Source organism: Lycium barbarum, chromosome 6 (genome assembly GCF_019175385.1).
Source record: "Lycium barbarum isolate Lr01 chromosome 6, ASM1917538v2, whole genome shotgun sequence".
In the NCBI taxonomy this organism is placed as follows: Eukaryota; Viridiplantae; Streptophyta; class Magnoliopsida; order Solanales; family Solanaceae; genus Lycium; species Lycium barbarum.
In genome coordinates, this window is record NC_083342.1 from 113,378,819 (window position 1) to 113,387,913 (window position 9,095).

The 9,095-nt window shown below is 33.6% G+C and overlaps 1 pseudogene; it reads left to right on the forward strand.

The window, feature by feature from the left end:
* Positions 1–4,297: 4,297 nt before the first annotated feature.
* Positions 4,298–7,082, forward strand: LOC132600000 (kiwellin-1-like; annotated as a pseudogene).
* The last annotated feature ends 2,013 nt before the right edge of the window (positions 7,083–9,095 follow it).

The window sequence follows — 9,095 nt, forward strand, 5'->3', positions numbered from 1 at the left end:
GAAGCATTAGGTACACAATATAATGGCCTGGAAAAGCAGAGCTATACTTGTTGCCATCTTCATTTTTTTCTCACTGTGCTTCTATCATGGTGAATCTTCCATTAGGACTAACCCGATGGAGGGCGTCGATGTCGCAGCAACAACAGTACTGGCACTAGAAGAAGAAGAAGAAGAAGAAGACAGCTCAGTGTTTACCCCGAATTTAGGTAATCAATTAAATTTGTAAGTGAGGTATAGGATATGTGGGTGAACTTTAATTTATTTGGTTGGTAGGAAATGTATACGGATTCGCTGCAATTGATATGTGTCTATATGTGTGATTGCCGTGAGCAAATGGATCGATATTGACGATTTATATTAAATATATTTGTATTAAATAGTATATAAATATTGGATGAGTAAATAAAGCTAAAGAAGAACACACAAATTCGGACCAATATATAGAGAGAGAGAGAGAGAGGGAGAGAGATTTTATATATTTTGCTATTACAATGTTCTAGATATGAAAAAGCTAACCCTTGAAAGTAGGGAAATGCCTCTTATTTATAGTTTTGCCTTATGGGCCCTCTATACAACATAAAGCCCCTTTTGAATAAAGAAAACCATAAAAGGATAAGGTTGGATCGTACGGTCTGACACCCGTACGATTGGCAGTGCAATGTGGCAGAACGGTCTTGACGCGTGACAATTGTTTAACTGATCACCCAAACTAACGACCACGATCACCCGGACCAACACGATCAACCCGACTATGGAGAAACTGGACCAAACGATTCTACTACGCTATAAGGACCATTGCTATTCTAAAACAGTATCAGGACTATTCTAATTTTTTCAAACAAGACACCTTTTCGTGAAGCAGCACCTTATCAAGAGAGATTTCATAAGTGTGTCTCCTAATAGACTGTATTTGGATTCTACTAGTTATAAGGACTATTTCTATTCTAATACACTATCTCGATTATTCTAATTTTTCCCAAACAAGGCACCTTTTCGTGAAGCAGCATCTTATCGAGAGAGGTTTCATAAGTGTGTCTTCTAATAAACTGTATTTGAATTCTACTACACTGTAAGGACCATTGCTATTCTAATACACTATTAAGACTGTTCTAATTTTTCCTGAATAATCATAAAGCAACACCTTATCGAGAGAGGTTTCATAAGTGTGTTTTCTAATACACTGTATTTGGATTCTACTACACTATAAGGACTATTGCTATTCCAATACACTATCAGGACTATTCTAATTTTTTCCGAACAAGGCATTTTTTCGTGAAGCAACACCTTTTCAAGAGAGGTTTCATAAGTGTGTCTTCTAATAAACTGTATTTGGATTCTACTACACTCTAAGGACCATTGCTATTCTAATACACTATTAGGACTATTCTAATTTTCCCTGAACACGACACCTTTTGGTGAAACAGCACCTTATCAAGAGAGGTTTCATAAGCAGAATCTTTACTCAGGTTTATGATAGCCAATGCAGAAGCTTAGTAGAAACTATATACCTGAGTAAAGATTCTACTAGACTATTTTTGACAGTGTCGTCTTCTTCCTTTTGGACGAACAACTGCTGCAATTCGATCTAAAACCATGTCAAATCTTATATATATAATGCATATATACAGCAGTTGTCATATGGAATATAACAACATAAGTTTTATTAGCTTTGTATAGTTTCTACTAATCTTCTGCATTGGCTATACATATATAAAATAAGAACTGAAAAGGGTCACATTTTAGCCACTAAGAAGCGACTACGGCGATTAGAAGCGATTATGATTTTTGTAAGCAACCTATGGTTTAGATGAAATTATCTTGACAATTGATGAATTAATTCTTGAAACTTATCATTGTTGGCATTTAAATGAATATTTAACAAAATGATAACGTCATTATTGATATATATACTAATATCATTGAAATAATACAAGTCGTTCGCTATTAATCTAAACATTACAAGTTGGTCGCATAATTATTTCACCTATTGCAATTAAAACAAGAACATTTCACATTGATCGCATGTAATTATGTCATCAATTTAAATATGGATTATATGTAGTATAGTAACCATTTGCAACATGACTAAAAAAAATATGTGATGTTCACATATAGTTATATCACCAATTCCAAATTGTTACATATAGCTATGATCATCATAACTTTTTCTTCAACACGTGATTAACATTACTCATTAATTATCATTATTTTAGATTATTATAGTGTTGTTTCACTAATTTCACAGTGAAACATATTGTTTAGTTACAAATATAAGTTTTATAATCTAAAATTAGTTCACTTCTTAGTAAAAACATCTTTTTTGGTTACAAAAGATGAAATTATACAGGTCGTTCGCTATTAATCTAAACATTACTAGTTGGACCCATATTATTTCACTTATCGCTATAAAGATAAGAACATTTCACATTGATCACATGTAATTATGTCATCAATTTCAATATGATCATACTTAGTATAGTAACCATTTACGACATGGCTAAAAAAATATGTGATATTTACATATAGTTATGTCACCAATTCCAAGTTGTTACATATAGCTATGATCATCATAACTTTTTCCTCAACATAATATTAACATTACTCATTAATTATCATTATTTTTAGATTATTATAGTGTTGTTTCACTAATTTCACGGTGATAACATATTGTTTAGGTACAAATATATGTTTTATAATAAAAAATTAGTTCACTTCTTATTAAAAAAAAAAAAGGGTTACAAAAGCAAGTGTTAGGTTGTAGATTCTAATAACTTGTAACTGACTTATTAGCTGAGTATACAAGTGTGGTGACACAACTCTTTTGAGGACCCCATTCTGCTATAATAAATCAGTGGTCTATGCATAGACGTTGTCTCGTCTATAGTTTAGTTATAAATCTGAAGTGTTCATCTTCAATCTCAAGTTCAAATCTGAAATGTTCATTTTTTTACCTCAAGCTCAAATTTGAAATTTTACGCAAAACCACCTTTAATTTTCTCCAAATTCCCTTAAATTTGAGATTTAGACTCCTCAAAAGATCTCCAACAAAACCCAATAACACCCACTTGAAATAAATCACCCCTTCATAAAAGCAATTTCTTAAGTTTGAAGCTCAAGCTTCAACAATGGTTATCCTCAAGCTCAAATCTGAAATTCAATCCAAAATCACCTTAAATATTCTCGAAAATGTCACACAATTTGAGATTTAAACTCATCAAGATCCCCAATAAAATTCAACAACACCCACTTGAAATGAAGCACTCTTTCAAAAACTCATTTTTTTCAAGCTTGAAGCTCACAGCTCCAACAATGGTTGTCAATGGAGTATATTTCAGAAGGAGGAGGGAAAAAACGTGGGAATGAATGAAGAGAGGGGAATATAATTTTTTTTTATTTTTTTTTATAAGGTAAAAGATATATTTTTAGATTTTTATTTTGGTTTATTTTATTATTTCTTACTTTGAATCAAAAGTTTTTTTTTTAAAAAACTTGGGGGTTGGTTTGAAAGCTTGGAATAGTTTTTATTTTATTATTTTTTATTTTTTAAATCCTTGGGTGAAAATGTATTTTTTTTAAAACTTGGGGGCTTATTTTGACGCCCCAATAACTTATCACCACCTAATTAGCCTTAATCCTAAATGGAGTCCTATTACCTAATAATTAAAATTTGGAGTCCAAATTCCTTTAAAAAAACTAGCAATGGCCCTATCACCACACTTGCCCTGTTATCTTACAATACAGAAAAATACAAATTTGTTTTCAGCACCTGAAGTGCCCAAGATAATAAAATAACCAATCAAGTGCTTGTTTTTAGCCGTGGGGTTAAGGTTGAATAGTCTGTTCGGCCAACTTCTAAAATTAGCTTATTTTAAAAAGTATTTTTTTAAAAGTATTTTCCAAAAAAGCACTTTTAGCGAAAATCAGTTTGTGTTTAGCAATTAATTATAAAAGTAATTTTGAACAGCAATTAGTGTTTGGTTAAGCTTTTAAAAATTGTTTTTATTTGTATTTTTCTCAAAAGTACTTTTAAAAAAAATGTTTTTGGGCAAAAGCAATTTTTTTTAGCTTCTGAAAAACTGCTTCTGCTACTCCCCAGAAACACTTATTTTCTTCTAAAATCTTGGCCAAACACTTCACTTTTTTTCAAATAAGTACTTATGGAGCTTCTGCTACTCTCCATAGTTATATACTTAATTTTGGGAAAACTTCCATACGGTGAGCAGAATATTGGCACTTTGTCTAACCAAAACACTTTATAAGGCAGTTAAATTATCCAAAGTCCCCACACAACTAACATTTGGAAACAAAACCAGAGGACAGAAGAGGAACAAAAACCATGAAGAACTCTATCTTGGGAAAATCACTTCTGGCATTGCTGATTTTTGCCCCTCTTACTTACTGCTTGGATGCAAGATTACAAGGTTGCCAGCCGAGTGGCAAAATCCGAGGCATAAAGCCACCTCCGGGGCAGTGTAATCCTGAAAATGACTCAGATTGTTGCAAACAAGGCAAGATGTACACCACTTACAAATGTTCATCTCCTGTGACCGGTAATACTAAGGCTGTTTTAACCCTAAATAGCTTCCAAAAGGGTGGAGATGGTGGTGGACCATCAGAGTGTGATAACCAATACCATTCTGATGATACTCCAGTTGTTGCCCTTTCAACTGGATGGTATAGTGGAGGAGATAGGTGTCTTAACTATATCACTGTAAGTGCTAATGGAAGAAGTGTGAAGGCTAAAGTTGTAGACGAGTGTGACTCTAACATGGGATGTGATGATGAGCATGATTATCAGCCTCCATGCCCGAATAACATTGTTGATGCCTCTAAAGCAGTGTGGGAAGCCTTGGGTATACCTGAAGGTGAATGGGGCGATTATGACATTACATGGTCTGATTCTTAGTGCATCATTATAGTATTCATGGTATCGTTTGCATATGATGGTCGTCTTAATACTCCGATTATGTCATCTAATTTCTCATGTTTGATGTTGTGAAATTACAGTATAATGAAATTCTGTTCATATCAACTTTTGAAATGATAGTAATATGAAATTCTATGCCAATGAAAGAGACATGATCAGTGAAAGCTAAAACTGGACTTGTTTCAGTAGCTAACCTAAACCAATTACTGTTTGGCCTCGATCAGTTAATCAATCAATAAATGAATGAGGCCTCTATCCCAAATTAGCTGGAGTTGGCGATATAAATCTTTTATATCTTTTAGAGGCTGCATCACTGTTATGAATTGGCCTTAAATGGTTAAAAGCTGAGTTGTTTTAGCTTTTTTAGTGATGCTCACTTCCTGGAAAAGATAGAACAAATATTTGCTGATTTAAACTAAATAACGTGGAATTCGCCACTCCCGAATGCAGAATTTCATTCAACTCTAGAGTTAATTTCAACTTCCTCCGATGCATAGAATCTAGAATTTGCTTTTGTAATTTTGTATTTCCATCCATTTCATTTACATAAGCCGTTCTGCTGTATGTGTATGTTTATTGGCTACAGTTCTTTTTATTGATTGATTTTGATATCAGCAATGAAAACAAGCTCTTTAAACACTGTACTAATACTTCATGTATTCATATGAGAAATGGCACCCTTAACACTCTACTAAATTTCTCTAAGCCTGTGCAAGGGCAAGTGCAACCTGCGGTTCCGACTAGGTCACTGATCCATTTATGAGAGTAGTTACAAAAGTAGTCAGGTGAAAAATCGTACAACTCAAAAAAGATTTCTGACAGCATATGAACTATCAAAATTTGATGAATTGAAATTCTATGTTACTGCAGTAAATATTCTTTTTCCAACAGGCAAATGGAGCAATATGCATGGAGAACATTAGTTGATCATTAATTACCACATTTAAATTAGTATTAATCTTCTCTATCGACTGTCATTATTGATGTCAGGGGAATAGATGATTGTAACAAAATCAAGACTCTATAGTTGTTGTAGTATGTTAAATATAAAAGATATACAAATACTAGAACATAGGTTTTCATGTTTAGCAATCAGATGAAACAATCTGCTGTTCTATTATTATATAGAAAAATACAAAATTGTTTTCAGCAACTAGAGAGTCCTAGACAATAAAATAAACCATCAAGTTCTTGTCATATTAGGTAGTGGTAGAATACCTGCCTATAATCGGAACTATGATTAAGATTAAGCCGTGGAGGTAAAGTTGAGACTGGAATATCTAATTTACACATCTATATATAGAAAACAAATGCCGTTACCATCAAGGAAAGTAAAGTAGTTACAGTCTCATATGTCCAGATTTACTATAGCCAAATAACTAAAGAATTGATGAAGAAACAGTCACAAGTCCATTTGACTGCTAAACTAGATAACTGTATACTTAATTATAAGAAACTTTTCATGCCTTGAGAAAAATATTGGCATTTGGTCTGACCAGAACTATATAAACAAGTTAGATCATCCCAGTCTCCACACAACAAACATTTGTAAACAAAACCAGACAACAGAACAGGAAAAAAAACCATGAAGAACTCTATCGTGGGAACATCTCTTTTGGTGTTGCTGGTTTTTGCCACTCTTACTTACTGCTTAGATGCAAGACTACAGGCTTGCCAGCCGAGTGGAAAAATTAGAGGCATAAAGCCACCTCCAGGACAATGTAACCCCGAAAATGATTCAGATTGTTGCAAACAAGGAAAAATGTACACCACTTACAAATGTTCGCCTTCCGTAACGGGTAATACAAAGGCTATTTTAACCCTTAATAGCTTCCAAGCGGGAGGAGATGGCGGTGGACCATCGGAATGTGATAACCAATACCACTCTGATGATACTCCAGTTGTCGCCCTTTCAACCGGATGGTATAGTGGAGGTGACAGGTGCCTTAACTATATCACCGTAAGTGCTAATGGAAGAAGCGTGAAGGCTAAAGTTGTAGACGAGTGTGACTCTACCATGGGATGTGATGATGAGCATGATTATCAACCTCCATGCCCGAATAACATTGTCGATGCCTCTAAAGCAGTGTGGGAGGCCTTGGGCATTCCAGAAGGTGACTGGGGCGAGTATGACATAACATGGTCTGATGCCTAGTGCATCAATATCGTATTATGGTATTATTTGAATATGACGATGGTGTGCATACTGAGATTATGTGTAATATGTGTTGTCGATGCTTGTAAATTTGCTCATATATTGTTGTGAAATTACAGTTAATGATATTTTGTTCATATAGACTTTTGAAGTGATAGTAATATGAAATTTCATGCCTATGAAAGAGACATGACTAGTAAAATCTGAAATAAAAGACTTGGTTCAGTGGCTAATCTAAACCTACTACAGTTTAACCAAGATCAATCAGTTAACTAGGCCTTGATCTCAAATTAGTAAAGACTGCAGCTAGACTATTTTTACACTAAATCCATTTTTTATCCAAGCGTGGAACCACTAACCAGCTATACATTGTCCATATGCAGAGTTGTGAATTCGCCTCAAATGATTAAAACCTGAGATTTTTAACTTTTAACTATGCCCACTTCCTGGAAAAGAATTCTATTTTTGCTGATTTAAACTCAATAATACGGAATTCAAAACTGCAGAACTTCATTTAGCTCTATCGTTGGTTGCAGGGTCCTCTGCTTCTCACTTTAGTCGTGTTATATGTATTGGCATAAACGACTGAGGATGAACTCAAAATTAATAAGAAAAAGGAGGCCATGCCTAGAACTTGCTTTTGTAATTTTGTAGTTCCATCCATTTTATTTGCAAAAGAATTCTTTTGTATGTGTATGTAATGTCTATTGGCTAAAGTTCTTTATTTTGACATCAAAAATGGAAATAAACTCTTTGATCACTGTATCTAGCACATTCAAAAACTTAAACCTCTGTTCAATTACGTGTTCAACCAACGGTTCCCACTAAATCACTAATTCATTTGTGAAAGCAGTGACATAAGTATTCAGGTGGAAAATCATCCAATGACTCAACCGGCAAAAACTTCTAACAGCAGAAGAAGTACCAAACCTGACAAATTGAAGACTCTGCTAACACGGGAACTGCTTTTTTTTTTCTTTTTTCTTTTTCCCAACAATCAAATGGAGCAGTATGCATGGAGAAACATTTAATGACACCATCATTACCATGTTTTAACTTAATCAATACCCTGCTTATATCATAAGTGATCTCATGGGAAAAGACGATTGTTATGATTGTATTAAAAGAAACTCTAGTTGGTTGTAGTATGTTGCAATATACATAAAATATATCCAGATGATAGAATAAAGGTTTTCATGTTTAGAGACAAGCTTAATTATACAATTGCGTCCTGCATAATTTGAAATATGATCAAATCAATAGACGAAACAATTCAAGTCCCACTAATTTAGTAGAGGTTGAAGAAAATAGAGATCTTACAGCTAGTGTCGTGCATGACTAGAGAATAATTGATTAATTTTCAATTTATTTCCAGATAAGTGAAGATTATAGACTCAATTTTTTGGAACAGTTAGAAGCTGCAGTGTTTGAATTGATCTAAATACTACTCGTTTCCAATTTGTACAAGTTTTACAACATAACCAATTGACTGGCACCAGTAAAAGATGAAGATGCATTACACTAATTTATATTTGTACTTGTAATTCCTGTAATCAAAAAAGAACTTGTAACCAGAAATTAAAAAGACAGACAATTAATTTCGAGCCCACAGTAAACTGTGTTTTCTTAAAAAATTTAATCCCCTCACAGTTGCCAAAGTTTTGGATTAATTCTTCTCAGGATAGAACGAAATTCTATTATGCAATACCGGCAATGAAAATTGTAGAATTTTAGCGAACTCAACTAACGGTAGTAATCACACGACACACTTACTGTTTTGTCTTTGAAAAAATATGCACATAAGAGGAGATGAAAAGATTATGATTTTCAGAGAGACAGAAACTTTTAGTTTTCTGTAAGTTAGTACTGAAAAAATTTATAGCCATTGAAGAGGCACAAAGACACCTCTTCGAGGAAGAAGGTGACCGCTTGGTTGGTTGTGACCGTTGGAAAATAATTTCTTTTCGCGAGAATTAATTAATTAAATAATAAATTCCGAGTCCATTAATTAAT